We start from the raw sequence: 17,428 nt of genomic DNA, 5'->3' as shown, positions 1-17,428 counted from the left end.
ACCCTTGGGGAATTGGAAAGGGATTTGCCGGGTGCTGGTCCGTGGGGAATGGGACAGGGAGTTGCCGGGTACAGGCCCTAGCGGAATGGTCAGGGAGTTGCCGGGTGCTGGTCTTTGGGGAAAGGGACAGGAAGTTGCCGGGTGCAGGCCATTAGGGAATGGGACAGGGAGTTCCTGGGTGCAGGCCGTTGCCGGGTACAGGCCCTAGGGGAGTGGTCTGGGAGTTGCCGGGTGAAAGCCGTTGGGCAATGGTAGAGGGATTTGCCGGGTACAGGCCCTAGGGGAATGGGACAGAAAGTTGCCGGGTGCAAGCCGTTGGGAAATGGTACAGGGATTTGCCGGGTACAGGCCCTAGGGGAATGGGACAGGGAGTTGCCAGGTGCTGACCTTTGGGGAATGGGACAGGGACTTGCCGGGTGCAGGCCTTTGGGAAATGGGACAGGGAGTTGCCGAGTACAGGCCCTAGGGGAATGGTCAGGGAGTTGCTGGGTGCTGGTCCTTGGGGAATGGGACAGGGAGTTGCCGGGTGCAGGCCTTTGGGAAATGGGACAGGGAGTTGCCGGGTACAGGTCCTGGAAGAATGGTCAGGGAGTTGCCGGGTGCTGACCCTTGGGGAATGGGACAGGGAGTTGCCGGGTACAGGTCCTTGGGAAATGGGACGGAGTTGCCAGGTACAGGCCCTAGGGGAATGGGACAGTGATTTGCTGGGTTACAGGCCCTCGGGGAATGGTTAGGGAGTTACCGGGTGCTGGTCCTTGGGGAATGGGACAGGGAGTTGCCGGGTACAGGCCCTAGGGGAATGGTCAGGGAGTTGCTGGGTGCTGGTCCTTGGGGAATGGGACAGGGAGTTGCCGGGTACTGACCCTTGGGGAATTGGACAGGGATTTGCCGGGTGCTGGTCTGTGGGGAATGGGACAGGGAGTTGCCGGGTACAGGCCCTAGCGGAATGGTCAGGGAGTTGCCGGGTGCTGGTCTTTGGGGAAAGGGACAGGAAGTTGCCGGGTGCAGGCCGTTAGGGAATGGGACAGGGAGTTCCTGGGTGCAGGCCGTTGCCGGGTACAGGCCCTAGGGGAATGGTCAGGGAGTTGCCGGGTGGAAGCCGTTGGGAAATGGTGGAGGGATTTGCCGGGTACAGGCCATAGGGGAATGGGACAGAAAGTTACTGGGTGCAAGCCGTTGGGAAATGGTACAGGGATTTGCCGGGTACAGGCCCTAGGGGAATGGGACAGGGAGTTGCCAGGTGCTGACCTTTGGGGAATGGGACAGGGACTTGCCGGGTGCAGGCCTTTGGGAAATGGGACAGGGAGTTGCCGAGTACAGGCCCTAGGGGAATGGTCAGGGAGTTGCTGGGTGCTGGTCCTTAGGGAATGGGACAGGGAGTTGCCGGGTGCAGGCCTTTGGGAAATGGGACAGGGAGTTGCCGGGTACAGGCCCTGGAAGAATGGTCAGGGAGTTGCCAGGTGCTGACCCTTGGGGAATGGGACAGGGAGTTGCCGGGTACTGGTCCTTGGGAACTGGGACGGAGTTGCCGGGTACAGGCCCTAGGGGAATGCAACAGTGATTTGCTGGGTTACAGGCCCTAGGGGAATGGTTAGGGAGTTACCGGGAGCTGGTCCTTGGGGAATGGGACAGGGAGTTGCCGGGTACAGGCCCTAGGGGAATGGTCAGGGAGTTGCTGGGTGCTGACCCTTGGGGAATGGGACAGGGATTTGCTGGGTACAGGCCCTAGCGGAACGGGACAGGCAGTTGCCGGGTGCAGGCCGTTGGGAAATGGGACAGGGAGTTGCCGGGTACAGGCCCTATGGGAATGATACAGGGATTTGCCGGGTGCTGACCCTTGGGGAATGGGACAGGAAGTTGCCAGGTGCAAGCCCTTGGGGAATGGGACAGGGAGTTGCCAGGTGCTGGTCCTTGGGGAATGGGACAGGGATTTGCCGGGTACTGACCCTTGGGGAATGGGTCAGGGAGTTGCCGGGTGCTGACCCTTGGGGAATGGGACGGTTAGTTTCTGGGTGCAGGCCCTAGCGGAATGGGACAGGGATTTGCCGGGTGCTGGTCCTTGGGGAATGGGACAGGGAGTTGCCAGGTGCTGGTCCTTGGGGAATGGGACAGGGATTTGCCGGGTACTGACCCTTGGGGAATTGGAAAGGGATTTGCCGGGTGCTGGTCTGTGGGGAATGGGACAGGGAGTTGCCGGGTACAGGCCCTAGCGGAATGGTCAGGGAGTTGCCGGGTGCTGGTCTTTGGGGAAAGGGACAGGAAGTTGCCGGGTGCAGGCCGTTAGGGAATGGGACAGGGAGTTCCTGGGTGCAGGCCGTTGCCGGGTACAGGCCCTGGGGGAATGGTCAGGGAGTTGCCGGGTGGAAGCCGTTGGGAAATGGTAGAGGGATTTGCCGGGTACAGGCCCTAGGGGAATGGGACAGAAAGTTGCCGGGTGCAAGCCGTTGGGAAATGGTACAGGGATTTGCCGGGTACAGGCCCTATGGGAATGGGACAGGGAGTTGCCAGGTGCTGACCTTTGGGGAATGGGACAGGGACTTGCCGGGTGCAGGCCTTTGGGAAATGGGACAGGGAGTTGCCGAGTACAGGCCCTTGGGGAATGGTCAGGGAGTTGCTGGGTGCTGGTCCTTGGGGAATGGGACAGGGAGTTGCCGGGTGCAGGCCTTTGGGAAATGGGACAGGGAGTTGCCGGGTGCAAGCCGTTGGGAAATGGTACAGGGATTTACCGTGTACAGGCCCTAGGGGAATGGGACAGGGAGTTGCCGGGTGCTGACTCTTGGGGAATGGGAGAGGGAGTTGCCGGGTACAGGCCCTAGGGGAATGGTCAGGGAGTTGCCGGGTGCTGACCCTTGGGGAATGGGACAGGGAGTTTCTGGGAACAGGCCCTAGGGGAATGGTCAGGGAGTTGCTGGGTGCTGACTCTTGGGGAATGGGACAGGGATTTGCTGGGTTACAGGCCCTAGGGGAATGGGTCAGAGAGTTGCCGGGTGCTGACCTTTGGGGAATGGGACGGTTAGTTTCTGGGTGCAGGCCCTAGCGGAATGGGTCAGGGATTAGCCGGGTGCTGCTCCTTGGGGAATGGGACAGGGAGTTGCCAGGTGCTGGTCCTTGGGGAATGGGACAGGGATTTGCCGGGTACTGACCCTTGGGGAATTGGAAAGGGATTTGCCGGGTGCTGGTCCGTGGGGAATGGGACAGGGAGTTGCCGGGTACAGGCCCTAGCGGAATGGTCAGGGAGTTGCCGGGTGCTGGTCTTTGGGGAAAGGGACAGGAAGTTGCCGGGTGCAGGCCATTAGGGAATGGGACAGGGAGTTCCTGGGTGCAGGCCGTTGCCGGGTACAGGCCCTAGGGGAGTGGTCTGGGAGTTGCCGGGTGAAAGCCGTTGGGCAATGGTAGAGGGATTTGCCGGGTACAGGCCCTAGGGGAATGGGACAGAAAGTTGCCGGGTGCAAGCCGTTGGGAAATGGTACAGGGATTTGCCGGGTACAGGCCCTAGGGGAATGGGACAGGGAGTTGCCAGGTGCTGACCTTTGGGGAATGGGACAGGGACTTGCCGGGTGCAGGCCTTTGGGAAATGGGACAGGGAGTTGCCGAGTACAGGCCCTAGGGGAATGGTCAGGGAGTTGCTGGGTGCTGGTCCTTGGGGAATGGGACAGGGAGTTGCCGGGTGCAGGCCTTTGGGAAATGGGACAGGGAGTTGCCGGGTACAGGTCCTGGAAGAATGGTCAGGGAGTTGCCGGGTGCTGACCCTTGGGTAATGGGACAGGGAGTTGCCGGGTACAGGTCCTTGGGAAATGGGACGGAGTTGCCAGGTACAGGCCCTAGGGGAATGGGACAGTGATTTGCTGGGTTACAGGCCCTCGGGGAATGGTTAGGGAGTTACCGGGTGCTGGTCCTTGGGGAATGGGACAGGGAGTTGCCGGGTACAGGCCCTAGGGGAATGGTCAGGGAGTTGCTGGGTGCTGGTCCTTGGGGAATGGGACAGGGAGTTGCCGGGTACTGACCCTTGGGGAATTGGACAGGGATTTGCCGGGTGCTGGTCTGTGGGGAATGGGACAGGGAGTTGCCGGGTACAGGCCCTAGCGGAATGGTCAGGGAGTTGCCGGGTGCTGGTCTTTGGGGAAAGGGACAGGAAGTTGCCGGGTGCAGGCCGTTAGGGAATGGGACAGGGAGTTCCTGGGTGCAGGCCGTTGCCGGGTACAGGCCCTAGGGGAATGGTCAGGGACTTGCCGGGTGCAAGCCGTTGGGAAATGGTGGAGGGATTTGCCGGGTACAGGCCATAGGGGAATGGGACAGAAAGTTACCGGGTGCAAGCCGTTGGGAAATGGTACAGGGATTTGCCGGGTACAGGCCCTAGGGGAATGGGACAGGGAGTTGCCAGGTGCTGACCTTTGGGGAATGGGACAGGGACTTGCCGGGTGCAGGCCTTTGGGAAATGGGACAGGGAGTTGCCGAGTACAGGCCCTAGGGGAATGGTCAGGGAGTTGCTGGGTGCTGGTCCTTAGGGAATGGGACAGGGAGTTGCCGGGTGCAGGCCTTTGGGAAATGGGACAGGGAGTTGCCGGGTACAGGCCCTGGAAGAATGGTCAGGGAGTTGCCAGGTGCTGACCCTTGGGGAATGGGACAGGGAGTTGCCGGGTACTGGTCCTTGGGAACTGGGACGGAGTTGCCGGGTACAGGCCCTAGGGGAATGCAACAGTGATTTGCTGGGTTACAGGCCCTAGGGGAATGGTTAGGGAGTTACCGGGAGCTGGTCCTTGGGGAATGGGACAGGGATTTGCTGGGTACAGGCCCTAGCGGAACGGGACAGGCAGTTGCCGGGTGCAGGCCGTTGGGAAATGGGACAGGGAGTTGCCGGGTACAGGCCCTATGGGAATGATACAGGGATTTGCCGGGTGCTGACCCTTGGGGAATGGGACAGGAAGTTGCCAGGTGCAAGCCCTTGGGGAATGGGACAGGGAGTTGCCAGGTGCTGGTCCTTGGGGAATGGGACAGGGATTTGCCGGGTACTGACCCTTGGGGAATGGGTCAGGGAGTTGCCGGGTGCTGACCCTTGGGGAATGGGACGGTTAGTTTCTGGGTGCAGGCCCTAGCGGAATGGGACAGGGATTTGCCGGGTGCTGGTCCTTGGGGAATGGGACAGGGAGTTGCCAGGTGCTGGTCCTTGGGGAATGGGACAGGGATTTGCCGGGTACTGACCCTTGGGGAATTGGAAAGGGATTTGCCGGGTGCTGGTCTGTGGGGAATGGGACAGGGAGTTGCCGGGTACAGGCCCTAGCGGAATGGTCAGGGAGTTGCCGGGTGCTGGTCTTTGGGGAAAGGGACAGGAAGTTGCCGGGTGCAGGCCGTTAGGGAATGGGACAGGGAGTTCCTGGGTGCAGGCCGTTGCCGGGTACAGGCCCTGGGGGAATGGTCAGGGAGTTGCCGGGTGGAAGCCGTTGGGAAATGGTAGAGGGATTTGCCGGGTCCAGGCCCTAGGGGAATGGGACAGAAAGTTGCCGGGTGCAAGCCGTTGGGAAATGGTACAGGGATTTGCCGGGTACAGGCCCTAGGGGAATGGGACAGGGAGTTGCCAGGTGCTGACCTTTGGGGAATGGGACAGGGACTTGCCGGGTGCAGGCCTTTGGGAAATGGGACAGGGAGTTGCCGAGTACAGGCCCTAGGGGAATGGTCAGGGAGTTGCTGGGTGCTGGTCCTTAGGGAATGGGACAGGGAGTTGCCGGGTGCAGGCCTTTGGGAAATGGGACAGGGAGTTGCCGGGTACAGGCCCTGGAAGAATGGTCAGGGAGTTGCCAGGTGCTGACCCTTGGGGAATGGGACAGGGAGTTGCCGGGTACTGGTCCTTCGGAAATGGGACGGAGTTGCCGGGTACAGGCCCTAGGGGAATGCGACAGTGATTTGCTGGGTTACAGGCCCTAGGGGAATGGTTAGGGAGTTACCGGGTGCTGGTCCTTGGGGAATGGGACAGGGAGTTGCCGGGTACAGGCCCCAGGGGAATGGTCAGGGAGTTGCTGGGTGCTGACCTTTGGGGAATGGGACAGGGATTTGCCGGGTGCAGGCCTTTGGGAAATGGGACAGGGAGTTGCCGAGTACAGGCCCTAGGGGAATGGTCAGGGAGTTGCTGGGTGCTGGTCCTTGGGGAATGGGACAGGGAGTTGCCGGGTGCAGGCCTTTGGGAAATGGGACAGGGAGTTGCCGGGTACAGGCCCTGGAAGAATGGTCAGGGAGTTGCCAGGTGCTGACCCTTGGGGAATGGGACAGGGAGTTGCCGGGTACTGGTCCTTGGGAAATGGGACGGAGTTGCCGGGTACAGGCCCTAGGGGAATGGTTAGGGAGTTGCTGGGTGCTGACCTTTGGGGAATGGGACAGGGATTTGCCGGGTGCAGGCCTTTGGGAAATGGGACAGGGAGTTGCCGAGTACAGGCCCTAGGGGAATGGTCAGGGAGTTGCTGGGTGCTGGTCCTTGGGGAATGGGACAGGGAGTTGCCGGGTGCAGGCCTTTGGGAAATGGGACAGGGAGTTGCCGGGTACAGGCCCTGGAAGAATGGTCAGGGAGTTGCCAGGTGCTGACCCTTGGGGAATGGGACAGGGAGTTGCCGGGTACTGGTCCTTGGGAAATGGGACGGAGTTGCCGGGTACAGGCCCTAGGGGAATGGTTAGGGAGTTACCGGGTGCTGGTCCTTGGGGAATGGGACAGGGAGTTGCCGGGTACAGGCCCTAGGGGAATGGTCAGGGAGTTGCTGGGTGCTGACCCTTGGGGAATGGGACAGGGATTTGCTGGGTACAGGCCCTAGCGGAACGGGACAGGCAGTTGCCGGGTGCTGGTCCTTGGGGAATGGGACAGGGAGTTGCCGGGTGCAGGCCGTTGGGAAATGGGACAGGGAGTTGCCGGGTACAGGCCCTATGGGAATGATACAGGGATTTGCCGGGTGCTGACCCTTGGGGAATGGGACAGGAAGTTGCCAGGTGCAAGCCCTTGGGGAATGGGACAGGGAGTTGCCAGGTGCTGGTCCTTGGGGAATGGGACAGGGATTTGCCGGGTACTGAACCTTGGGGAATTGGAAAGGGATTTGCCGGGTGCTAGTTTTTGAGGAATGGGACAGGGGGTTGCCGGGTACAGGCCCTAGGGGAATGGGACAGGGAGTTGTCGGGTGCTGACTCTTGGGGAATGGGACAGGGAGTTGTCGGGTGCAGGCCCTAGGGAGATGGGACACGGAGTTGCCGGGTACAGGCCCGAGGAGAATGGTCAGGGAGTTGCCGGGTGCTGGTCCTTGGGGAATGGGACAGGGAGTTCCCGGGTGCAGGCCATTGGGAAATAGGACAGGGAGTTGCCGAGTCCAGGCCTTAGGGGAATGGTCAGGGAGTTGCCGGGTACAGGCCCTAGGGGAATGGTCATGGAGTTGCCGGGTGCTGAACCTTGGGGAATGGGACAGCAAGTTTCTGGGTACAGGCCCTAGGGGAATGGGACAGGGATCTGCTGGGTAGTGGAACGGGACAGGGAGTTGCCGGGTGCTGGTCCTTGGGGAATGGGACAGGGAGTTGCCGGGTGCAGGCCGTTGGGAAATTGGACAGGGAGTTCCCGGGTACAGTCCCTATGGGAATGATACAGGGATTTGCCGGTTGCTGACCCTTGGGGAATGGGACACGGAGTTGCTGGGTGCAAGCCGTTGGGGAATGGGACAGGGAGTTGCCAGGTGCTGGTCCTTGGGGAATGGGACAGGGATTTGCCGGGTACTGACCCTTGGGGAATTGGAAAGGGATTTGCCGGGTGCTGGTTTTTGAGGAATGGGACAGGGGGTTGCCGGGTACAGGCCCTAGGGGAATGGGACAGGGAGTTGTCGGGTGCTGACTCTTGGGGAATGGGACAGGGAGTTGTCGGGTGCAGGCCCTAGGGAGATGGGACACGGAGTTGCCGGGTACAGGCCCGAGGAGAATGGTCAGGGAGTTGCCGGGTACTGGTCCTTGGGGAATGGGACAGGGAGTTCCCGGGTGCAGGCCATTGGGAAATAGGACAGGATGTTGCCGAGTCCAGGCCTTAGGGGAATGGTCAGGGAGTTGCCGGCTACAGGCCCTAGGGGAATGGGACAGGGATCTGCTGGGTAGCGGAACGGGACAGGGAGTTGCCGGGTGCTGGTCCTTGGGGAATGGGACAGGGAGTTGCCGGGTGCAGGCCGTTGGGAAATGGGACAGGGAGTTGCCGGGTACAGTCCCTATGGGAATGATACAGGGATTTGCCGGTTGCTGACCCTTGGGGAATGGGATACGGAGTTGCTGGGTGCAAGCCGTTGGGGAATGGGACAGGGATTTGCCGGGTACTGACCCTTGGGGAATTGGAAAGGGATTTGCCGGGTGCTGGTTTTTGGGGAATGGGACAGGGGGTTGCCGGGTACAGGCCCTAGGGGAATTGGACAGGGAGTTGTCGGGTGCTGACTCTTGGGAAATGGGACAGGGAGTTGCCGGGTACAGGCCCTAGGGGAATGGTCAGGGAGTTGCCGGGTGCAGGCCGTCGGGAAATGGGACAGGGAGTTGCTGGGTACAGGCCCAAGAGGAATGGGACAGGGAGTTGCTGGGTTACAGGCCCTATGGGAATGGTCAGAGAGTTGCCAGGTGCTGGTGCTTGGGGAATGGGACAGGGAGTTGCTGGGTGCAGGCCGTTGAGAAATGGGACAGGGAGTTGCCGGGACAAGCCCTATGGGAATGATACAGAGATCTCCCGGGTGTTGACCCTTGGGGAATGGAACAGGGAGTTGCTGGGTGCAAGCCGTTGGGGAATGGGACAAGGAGTTGCCAGGTGCTGGTCCTTGGGGAATGGGACAGGGATTTGCCGGGTACTGACCCTTGGGGTATTGGAAAGGGATTTGCCGGGTGCTGGTCCGTGGGAAATGGGACAGGGAGTTGCCGGGTGCTGACTCTTGGGGAATTCAACGGTGAGTATCTGGGTGCAGGCCCTAGGGGAATGGTACAGTGATTTGCCGGGTACAGGCCCTAGGGGAATGGGACAGGGAGTTGCCAGGTGCTGACCTTTGGGGAATGGGACAGGGACTTGCCGGGTGCAAGCCTTTGGGAAATGGGACAGGGAGTTGCCGAGTACAGGCCCTAGGGGAATGGTCAGGGAGTTGCTGGGTGCTGGTCCTTGGGGAATGGGACAGGGAGTTGCCGGGTGCAGGCCTTTGGGAAATGGGACAGGGAGTTGCCGGGTACAGGCCCTGGAAGAATGGTCAGGGAGTTGCCGGGTGCTGACCCTTGGGGAATGGGACAGGGAGTTGCCGGGTACTGGTCCTTGGGTAATGGGACGGAGTTGCCGGGTACAGGCCCTAGGGGAATGGGACAGTGATTTGCTGGGTTAGAGGCCCTAGGGGAATGGTTAGGGAGTTACCGGGTGCTGGTCCTTGGGGAATGGGACAGGGAGTTGCCGGGTACAGGCCCTAGGGGAATGGTCAGGGAGTTGCTGGGTGCTGGTCCTTGGGGAATGGGACAGGGAGTTGCCGGGCACTGACCCTTGGGGAATTGGACAGGGATTTGCCGGGTGCTGGTCTGTGGGGAATGGGACAGGGAGTTGCCGGGTACAGGCCCTAGCGGAATGGTCAGGGAGTTGCCGGGTGCTACCCTTGGGGAATGGGACAGGGAGTTTCTGGGAACAGGCCCTAGGGGAATGGTCAGGGAGTTGCTGGGTGCTGACTCTTGGGGAATGGGACAGGGATTTGCTGGGTTACAGGCCCTAGGGGAATGGGTCAGAGAGTTGCCGGGTGCTGACCTTTGGGGAATGGGATGGTTAGTTTCTGGGTGCAGGCCCTAGCGGAATGGGTCAGGGATTAGCCGGGTGCTGCTCCTTGGGGAATGGGACAGGGAGTTGCCAGGTGCTGGTCCTTGGGGAATGGGACAGGGATTTGCCGGGTACTGACCCTTGGGGAATTGGAAAGGGATTTGCCGGGTGCTGGTCCGTGGGGAATGGGACAGGGAGTTGCCGGGTACAGGCCCTAGCGGAATGGTCAGGGAGTTGCCGGGTGCTGGTCCTTGTGGAATGGGACAGGGAGTTGCCGGGTACAGGCCCTAGCGGAATGGTCAGGGAGTTGCCGGGTGCTGGTCCTTGCGGAATGGGACAGGGAGTTGCCAGGTGCTGGTCTTTGGGGAAAGGGACAGGAAGTTGCCGGGTGCAGGCCGTTAGGGAATGGGACAGGGAGTTCCTGGGTGCAGGCCGTTGCCGGGTACAGGCCCTAGGGGAATGGTCTGGGAGTTGCCGGGTGCAAGCCGTTGGGAAATGGTAGAGGGATTTGCCGGGTACAGGCCCTAGGGGAATGGGACAGAAAGTTGCCGGGTGCAAGCCGTTGGGAAATGGTACAGGGATTTGCCGGGTACAGGCCCTAGGGGAATGGGACAGGGAGTTGCCAGGTGCTGACCTTTGGGGAATGGGACAGGGACTTGCCGGGTGCAGGCCGTTGGGAAATGGGACAGGGACTTGCCGAGTACAGGCCCTAGGGTAATGGTCAGGGAGTTGCTGGGTGCTGGTCCTTGGGGAATGGGACAGGGAGTTGCCGGGTGCAGGCCTTTGGGAAATGGGACAGGGAGTTGCCGGGTGCAAGCCGTTGGGAAATGGTACAGGGATTTACCGTGTACAGGCCCTAGGGGAATGGGACAGGGAGTTGCCGGGTGCTGACTCTTGGGGAATGGGAGAGGGAGTTGCCGGGTACAGGCCCTAGGGGAATGGTCAGGGAGTTGCCGGGTGCTGACCCTTGGGGAATGGGACAGGGAGTTTCTGGGAACAGGCCCTAGGGGAATGGTCAGGGAGTTGCCGGGTGCTGACTCTTGGGGAATGGGACAGGGATTTGCTGGGTTACAGGCCCTAGGGGATTGGGTCAGAGAGTTGCCGGGTGCTGACCTTTGGGGAATGGGACGGTTAGTTTCTGGGTGCAGGCCCTAGCGGAATGGGTCAGGGATTAGCCGGGTGCTGCTCCTTGGGGAATGGGACAGGGAGTTGCCAGGTGCTGGTCCTTGGGGAATGGGACAGGGATTTGCCGGGTACTGACCCTTGGGGAATTGGAAAGGGATTTGCCGGGTGCTGGTCTGTGGGGAATGGGACAGGGAGTTGCCGGGTACAGGCCCTAGCGGAATGGTCAGGGAGCTGCCGGGTGCTGGTCTTTGGGGAAAGGGACAGGAAGTTGCCGGGTGCAGGCCGTTAGGGAATGGGACAGGGAGTTCCTGGGTGCAGGCCGTTGCCGGGTACAGGCCCTAGGGGAGTGGTCTGGGAGTTGCCGGGTGAAAGCCGTTGGGCAATGGTAGAGGGATTTGCCGGGTACAGGCCCTAGGGGAATGGGACAGAAAGTTGCCGGGTGCAAGCCGTTGGGAAATGGTACAGGGATTTGCCGGGTACAGGCCCCAGGGGAATCGGACAGGGAGTTGCCAGGTGCTGACCTTTGGGGAATGGGACAGGGACTTGCCTGGTGCAGGCCTTTGGGAAATGGGACAGGGAGTTGCCGAGTACAGGCCCTAGGGGAATGGTCAGGGAGTTGCTGGGTGCTGGTCCTTGGGGAATGGGACAGGGAGTTGCCGGGTGCAGGCCTTTGGGAAATGGGACAGGGAGTTGCCGGGTACAGGTCCTGGAAGAATGGTCAGGGAGTTGCCGGGTGCTGACCCTTGGGGAATGGGACAGGGAGTTGCCGGGTACAGGTCCTTGGGAAATGGGACGGAGTTGCCAGGTAGAGGCCCTAGGGGAATGGGACAGTGATTTGCTGGGTTACAGGCCCCAGGGGAATGGTTAGGGAGTTACCGGGTGCTGGTCCTTGGGGAATGGGACAGGGAGTTGCCGGGTACAGGCCCTAGGGGAATGGTCAGGGAGTTGCTGGGTGCTGGTCCTTGGGGAATGGGACAGGGAGTTGCCGGGTACTGACCCTTGGGGAATTGGAAAGGGATTTGCCGGGTGCTGGTCTGTGGGGAATGGGACAGGGAGTTGCCAGGTACAGGCCCTAGCGGAATGGTCAGGGAGTTGCCGGGTGCTGGTCTTTGGGGAAAGGGACAGGAAGTTGCCGGGTGCAGGCCGTTAGGGAATGGGACAGGGAGTTCCTGGGTGCAGGCCGTTGCCGGGTACAGGCCCTAGGGGAGTGGTCTGGGAGTTGCCGGGTGAAAGCCGTTGGGCAATGGTAGAGGGATTTGCCGGGTACAGGCCCTAGGGGAATGGGACAGAAAGTTGCCGGGTGCAAGCCGTTGGGAAATGGTACAGGGATTTGCCGGGTACAGGCCCTAGGGGAATGGGACAGGGAGTTGCCAGGTGCTGACCTTTGGGGAATGGGACAGGGACTTGCCGGGTGCAGGCCTTTGGGAAATGGGACAGGGAGTTGCCGAGTACAGGCCCTAGGGGAATGGTCAGGGAGTTGCTGGGTGCTGGTCCTTGGGGAATGGGACAGGGAGTTGCCGGGTGCAGGCCTTTGGGAAATGGGACAGGGAGTTGCCGTGCACAGGCCCTGGAAGAATGGTCAGGGAGTTGCCAGGTGCTGACCCTTGGGGAATGGGACAGGGAGTTGCCGGGTACTGGTCCTTGGGAAATGGGACGGAGTTGCCGGGTACAGGCCCTAGGGGAATGCGACAGTGATTTGCTGGGTTACAGGCCCTAGGGGAATGGTTAGGGAGTTACCGGGTGCTGGTCCTTGGGGAATGGGACAGGGAGTTGCCGGGTACAGGCCCGAGGGGAATGGTCAGGGAGTTGCTGGGTGCTGACCCTTGGGGAATGGGACAGGGATTTGCTGGGTACAGGCCCTAGCGGAACGGGACAGGCAGTTGCCGGGTGCTGGTCCTTGGGGAATGGGACAGGGAGTTGCCGGGTGCAGGCCGTTGGGAAATGGGACAGGGAGTTGCCGGGTACAGGCCCTATGGGAATGATACAGGGATTTGCCGGGTGCTGGTCCTTGGGGAATGGGACAGGGAGTTGCTGGGTGCAGGCCGTTGAGAAATGGGACAGGGAGTTGCCGGGACAAGCCCTATGGGAATGATACAGAGATTTCCCGGGTGTTGACCCTTGAGGAATGGGACAGGGAGTTGCTGGGTGCAAGCCGTTGGGGAATGGGACAGGGAGTTGCCAGGTGCTGGTCCTTGGGGAATGGGACAGGGATTTGCCGGGTACTGACCCTTGGGGAATTGGAAAGGGATTTGCCGGGTGCTGGTCTGTGGGAAATGGGACAGGGAGTTGCCGGGTGCTGACTCTTGGGGAATTGAACGGTGAGTATCTGGGTGCAGGCCCTAGGGGAATGGTACAGTGATTTGCCGGGTACAGGCCCTAGGGGAATGGGACAGGGAGTTGCCAGGTGCTGACCTTTGGGAAATGGGACAGGGACTTGCCGGGTGCAAGCCTTTGGGAAATGGGACAGGGAGTTGCCGAGTACAGGCCCTAGGGGAATGGTCAGGGAGTTGCTGGGTGCTGGTCCTTGGGGAATGGGACAGGGAGTTGCCGGGTGCAGGCCTTTGGGAAATGGGACAGGGAGTTGCCGGGTACAGGCCCTGGAAGAATGGTCAGGGAGTTGCCGGGTGCTGACCCTTGGGGAATGGGACAGGGAGTTGCCGGGTACTGGTCCTTGGGTAATGGGACGGAGTTGCCGGGTACAGGCCCTAGGGGAATGGGACAGTGATTTGCTGGGTTAGAGGCCCTAGGGGAATGGTTAGGGAGTTACCGGGTGCTGGTCCTTGGGGAATGGGACAGGGAGTTGCCGGGTACAGGCCCTAGGGGAATGGTCAGGGAGTTGCTGGGTGCTGACCCTTGGGGAATGGGACAGGGAGTTTCTGGGTACAGGCCCTAGGGGAATGGTCAGGGAGTTGCCGGTTGCTGACTCTTGGGGAATGGGACAGGGGTTCGCTGGGTACAGGCCCTAGCGGAACGGGACAGGCAGTTGCCGGGTGCTGGTCCTTGGGGAATGGGACAGGGAGTTGCCGGGTGCAGGCCGTTGGGAAATGGGACAGGGAGTTGCCGAGTACAGGCCCCAGGGGAATGGTCAGGGAGTTGCTGGGTGCTGGTCCTTGGGGAATGGGACAGGGAGTTGCCGGGTGCAGGCCTTTGGGAAATGGGACAGGGAGTTGCCGGGTACAGGTCCTGGAAGAATGGTCAGGGAGTTGCTGGGTGCTGGTCCTTGGGGAATGGGACAGGGAGTTGCCGGGTGCAAGCCGTTGGGAAATAGTACAGGGATTTACCGTGTACAGGCCCTAGGGGAATAGGACAGGGAGTTGCCGGGTGCTGACTCTTGGGGAATGGGAGAGGGAGTTGCCGGGTACAGGCCCTAGGGGAATGGTCAGGGAGTTGCCGGGTGCTGACCCTTGGGGAATGGGACAGGGAGTTTCTGGGAACAGGCCCTAGGGGAATGGTCAGGGAGTTGCCGGGTGCTGACTCTTGGGGAATGGGACAGGGATTTGCTGGGTTACAGGCCCTAGGGGAATGGGTCAGAGAGTTGCCGGGTGCTGACCTTTGGGGAATGGGACGGTTAGTTTCTGGGTGCAGGCCCTAGCGGAATGGGTCAGGGATTAGCCGGGTGCTGCTCCTTGGGGAATGGGACAGGGACTTGCCGGGTGCAGGCCTTTGGGAAATGGGACAGGGAGTTGCCGAGTACAGGCCCTAGGAGAATGGTCAGGGAGTTGCCGGGTGCTGGTCCTTGGGGAATGGGACAGGGAGATCCCGGGTGCAGGCCATTGGGAAATAGGACAGGGAGTTGCCGAGTCCAGGCCTTAGGGGAATGGTCAGGGAGTTGCCGGGTGCTGGTCCTTGGGGAATGGGACAGGGAGTTGCCGGGTACAGGCCCTAGGGGAATGGTCATGGAGTTGCTGGGTGCTGAACCTTGGGGAATGGGACAGGGAGTTGCCGGGTACAGGTCCTTGGGAAATGGGACGGAGTTGCCAGGTACAGGCCCTAGGGGAATGGGACAGTGATTTGCTGGGTTACAGGCCCTAGGGGAATGGTTAGGGAGTTACCGGGTGCTGGTCCTTGGGGAATGGTCAGGGAGTTGCTGGGTGCTGGTCCTTGGGGAATGGGACAGGGATTTGCCGGGTACTGACCCTTGGGGAATGGGTCAGGGAGTTGCCGGGTGCTGACCCTTGGGGAATGGGACGGTTAGTTTCTGGGTGCAGGCCCTAGCGGAATGGGACAGGGATTTGCCGGGTGCTGGTCCTTGGGGAATGGGACAGGGAGTTGCCAGGTGCTGGTCCTTGGGGAATGGGACAGGGATTTGCCGGGTACTGACCCTTGGGGAATTGGAAAGGGATTTGCCGGGTGCTGGTCTGTGGGGAATGGGACAGGGAGTTCCCGGATACAGGCCCTAGCGGAATGGTCAGGGAGTTGCCGGGTGCTGGTCTTTGGGGAAAGGGACAGGAAGTTGCCGGCTGCAGGCCGTTAGGGAATGGGACAGGGAGTTCCTGGGTGCAGGCCGTTGCCGGGTACAGGCCCTAGGGGAATGGTCAGGGAGTTGTCGGGTGCAAGCCGTTGGGAAATGGTAGAGGGATTTGCCGGGTCCAGGCCCTAGGGGAATGGGACAGAAAGTTGCCGGGTGCAAGCCGTTGGGAAATGGTACAAGGATTTGCCAGGTACAGGCCCTAGGGGAATGGGACAGGGAGTTGCCAGGTGCTGACCTTTGGGGAATGGGACAGGGACTTGCCGGGTGCAGGCCTTTGGGAAATGGGACAGGGAGTTGCCGAGTACAGGCCCTAGGGGAATGGTCAGGGAGTTGCTGGGTGCTGGTCCTTAGGGAATGGGACAGGTTGTTGCCGGGTGCAGGCCTTTGGGAAATGGGACAGGGAGTTGCCGGGTACAGGCCCTATGGGAATGATACAGGGATTTGCTGGGTGCTGACCCTTGGGGAATGGGACAGGAAGTTGCCAGGTGCAAGCCCTTGGGGAATGGGACAGGGAGTTGCCAGGTGCTGGTCCTTGGGGAATGGGACAGGGATTTGCCGGGTACTGACCCTTGGGGAATTGGAAAGGGATTTGCCGGGTGCTGGTTTTTGAGGAATGGGACAGGGGGTTGCCGGGTACAGGCCCTAGGGGAATGGGACAGGGAGTTGTCGGGTGCTGACTCTTGGGGAATGGGACAGGGAGTTGTCGGGTGCAGGCCCTAGGGAGGTGGGACACGGAGTTGCCGGGTACAGGCCCGAGGAGAATGGTCAGGGAGTTGCCGGTGCTGGTCCTTGGGAATGGGACAGGGAGATCCCGGGTGCAGGCCATTGGGAAATAGGACAGGGAGTTGCCGAGTCCAGGCCTTAGGGGAATGGTCAGGGAGTTGCCGGGTGCTGGTCCTTGGGGAATGGGACAGGGAGTTGCCGGGTACAGGCCCTAGGGGAATGGTCATGGAGTTGCTGGGTGCTGAACCTTGGGGAATGGACAGGGATCTGCTGGGTAGCGGAACGGGACAGGGAGTTGCCGGGTGCTGGTCCTGGGGAATGGGACAGGGAGTTGCCGGGTGCAGGCCGTTGGGAAATGGGACAGGGAGTTGCCGGGTACAGTCCCTATGGAATGATACAGGGATTTGCCGGTTGCTGACCCTTGGGGAATGGGACACGGAGTTGCTGGGTGCAAGCCGCTGGGGAATGGACAGGGAGTTGCCAGGTGCTGGTCCTTGGGGAATGGGACAGGGATTTGCCGGGTACTGACCCTTGGGGAATTGGAAAGGGATTTGCCGGGTGCTGGTTTTTGGGGAATGGACAGGGGTTGCCGGGTACAGGCCCTAGAGGAATGGGACAGGGAGTTGTCGGGTGCTGACTCTTGGGAAATGGGACAGGGAGTTGCCGGGTACAGGCCCTAGGGGAATGGTCAGGGAGTTGCCGGGTGCAGGCCGTTGGGAAATGGGACAGGGAGTTGCCGGGTACAGGCCCTAGAGGAATGGGACAGGAGTTGCTGGGTTACAGGCCCTATGGGAATGGTCAGAGAGTTGCCAGGTGCTGGTGCTTGGGGAATGGGACAGGGGAGTTCCCGGGTGCTGGTCCTTGGGGAATGGGACAGGGAGTTGCTGGGTGCAGGCCGTTGAGAATGGGACAGGGAGTTGCCGGGACAAGCCCTATGGGAATGATACAGAGATTTCCCGGGTGTTGACCCTTGGGGAATGGGACAGGGAGTTGCTGGGTGCAAGCCGTTGGGGAATGGGACAGGCAGTTGCCAGGTGCTGGTACTTGGGGGAATGGGACAGGGATTTTCCGGGTACTGACCCTTGGGGAATTGGAAAGGGATTTGCCGGGTGCTGGTCCGTGGGAAATGGGACAGGGAGTTGCCGGGTGCTGACTCTTGGGGAATTGAACGGTGAGTATCTGGGTGCAGGCCCTAGGGGAATGGTACAGGGATTTGCCGGGTACAGGCCCTAGGGGAATGGGACAGGGAGTTGCCAGGTGCTGACCTTTGGGGGAATGGGACAGGGACTTGCCGGGTGCAGGCCTTTGGGAAATGGGACAGGGAGTTGCCGAGTACAGGCCCTAGG

This window comes from Mobula birostris, chromosome 2 (assembly GCF_030028105.1).
Source record: "Mobula birostris isolate sMobBir1 chromosome 2, sMobBir1.hap1, whole genome shotgun sequence".
In the NCBI taxonomy this organism is placed as follows: Eukaryota; Metazoa; Chordata; class Chondrichthyes; order Myliobatiformes; family Myliobatidae; genus Mobula; species Mobula birostris.
Note: the sequence above shows the minus strand (reverse complement) of the source record.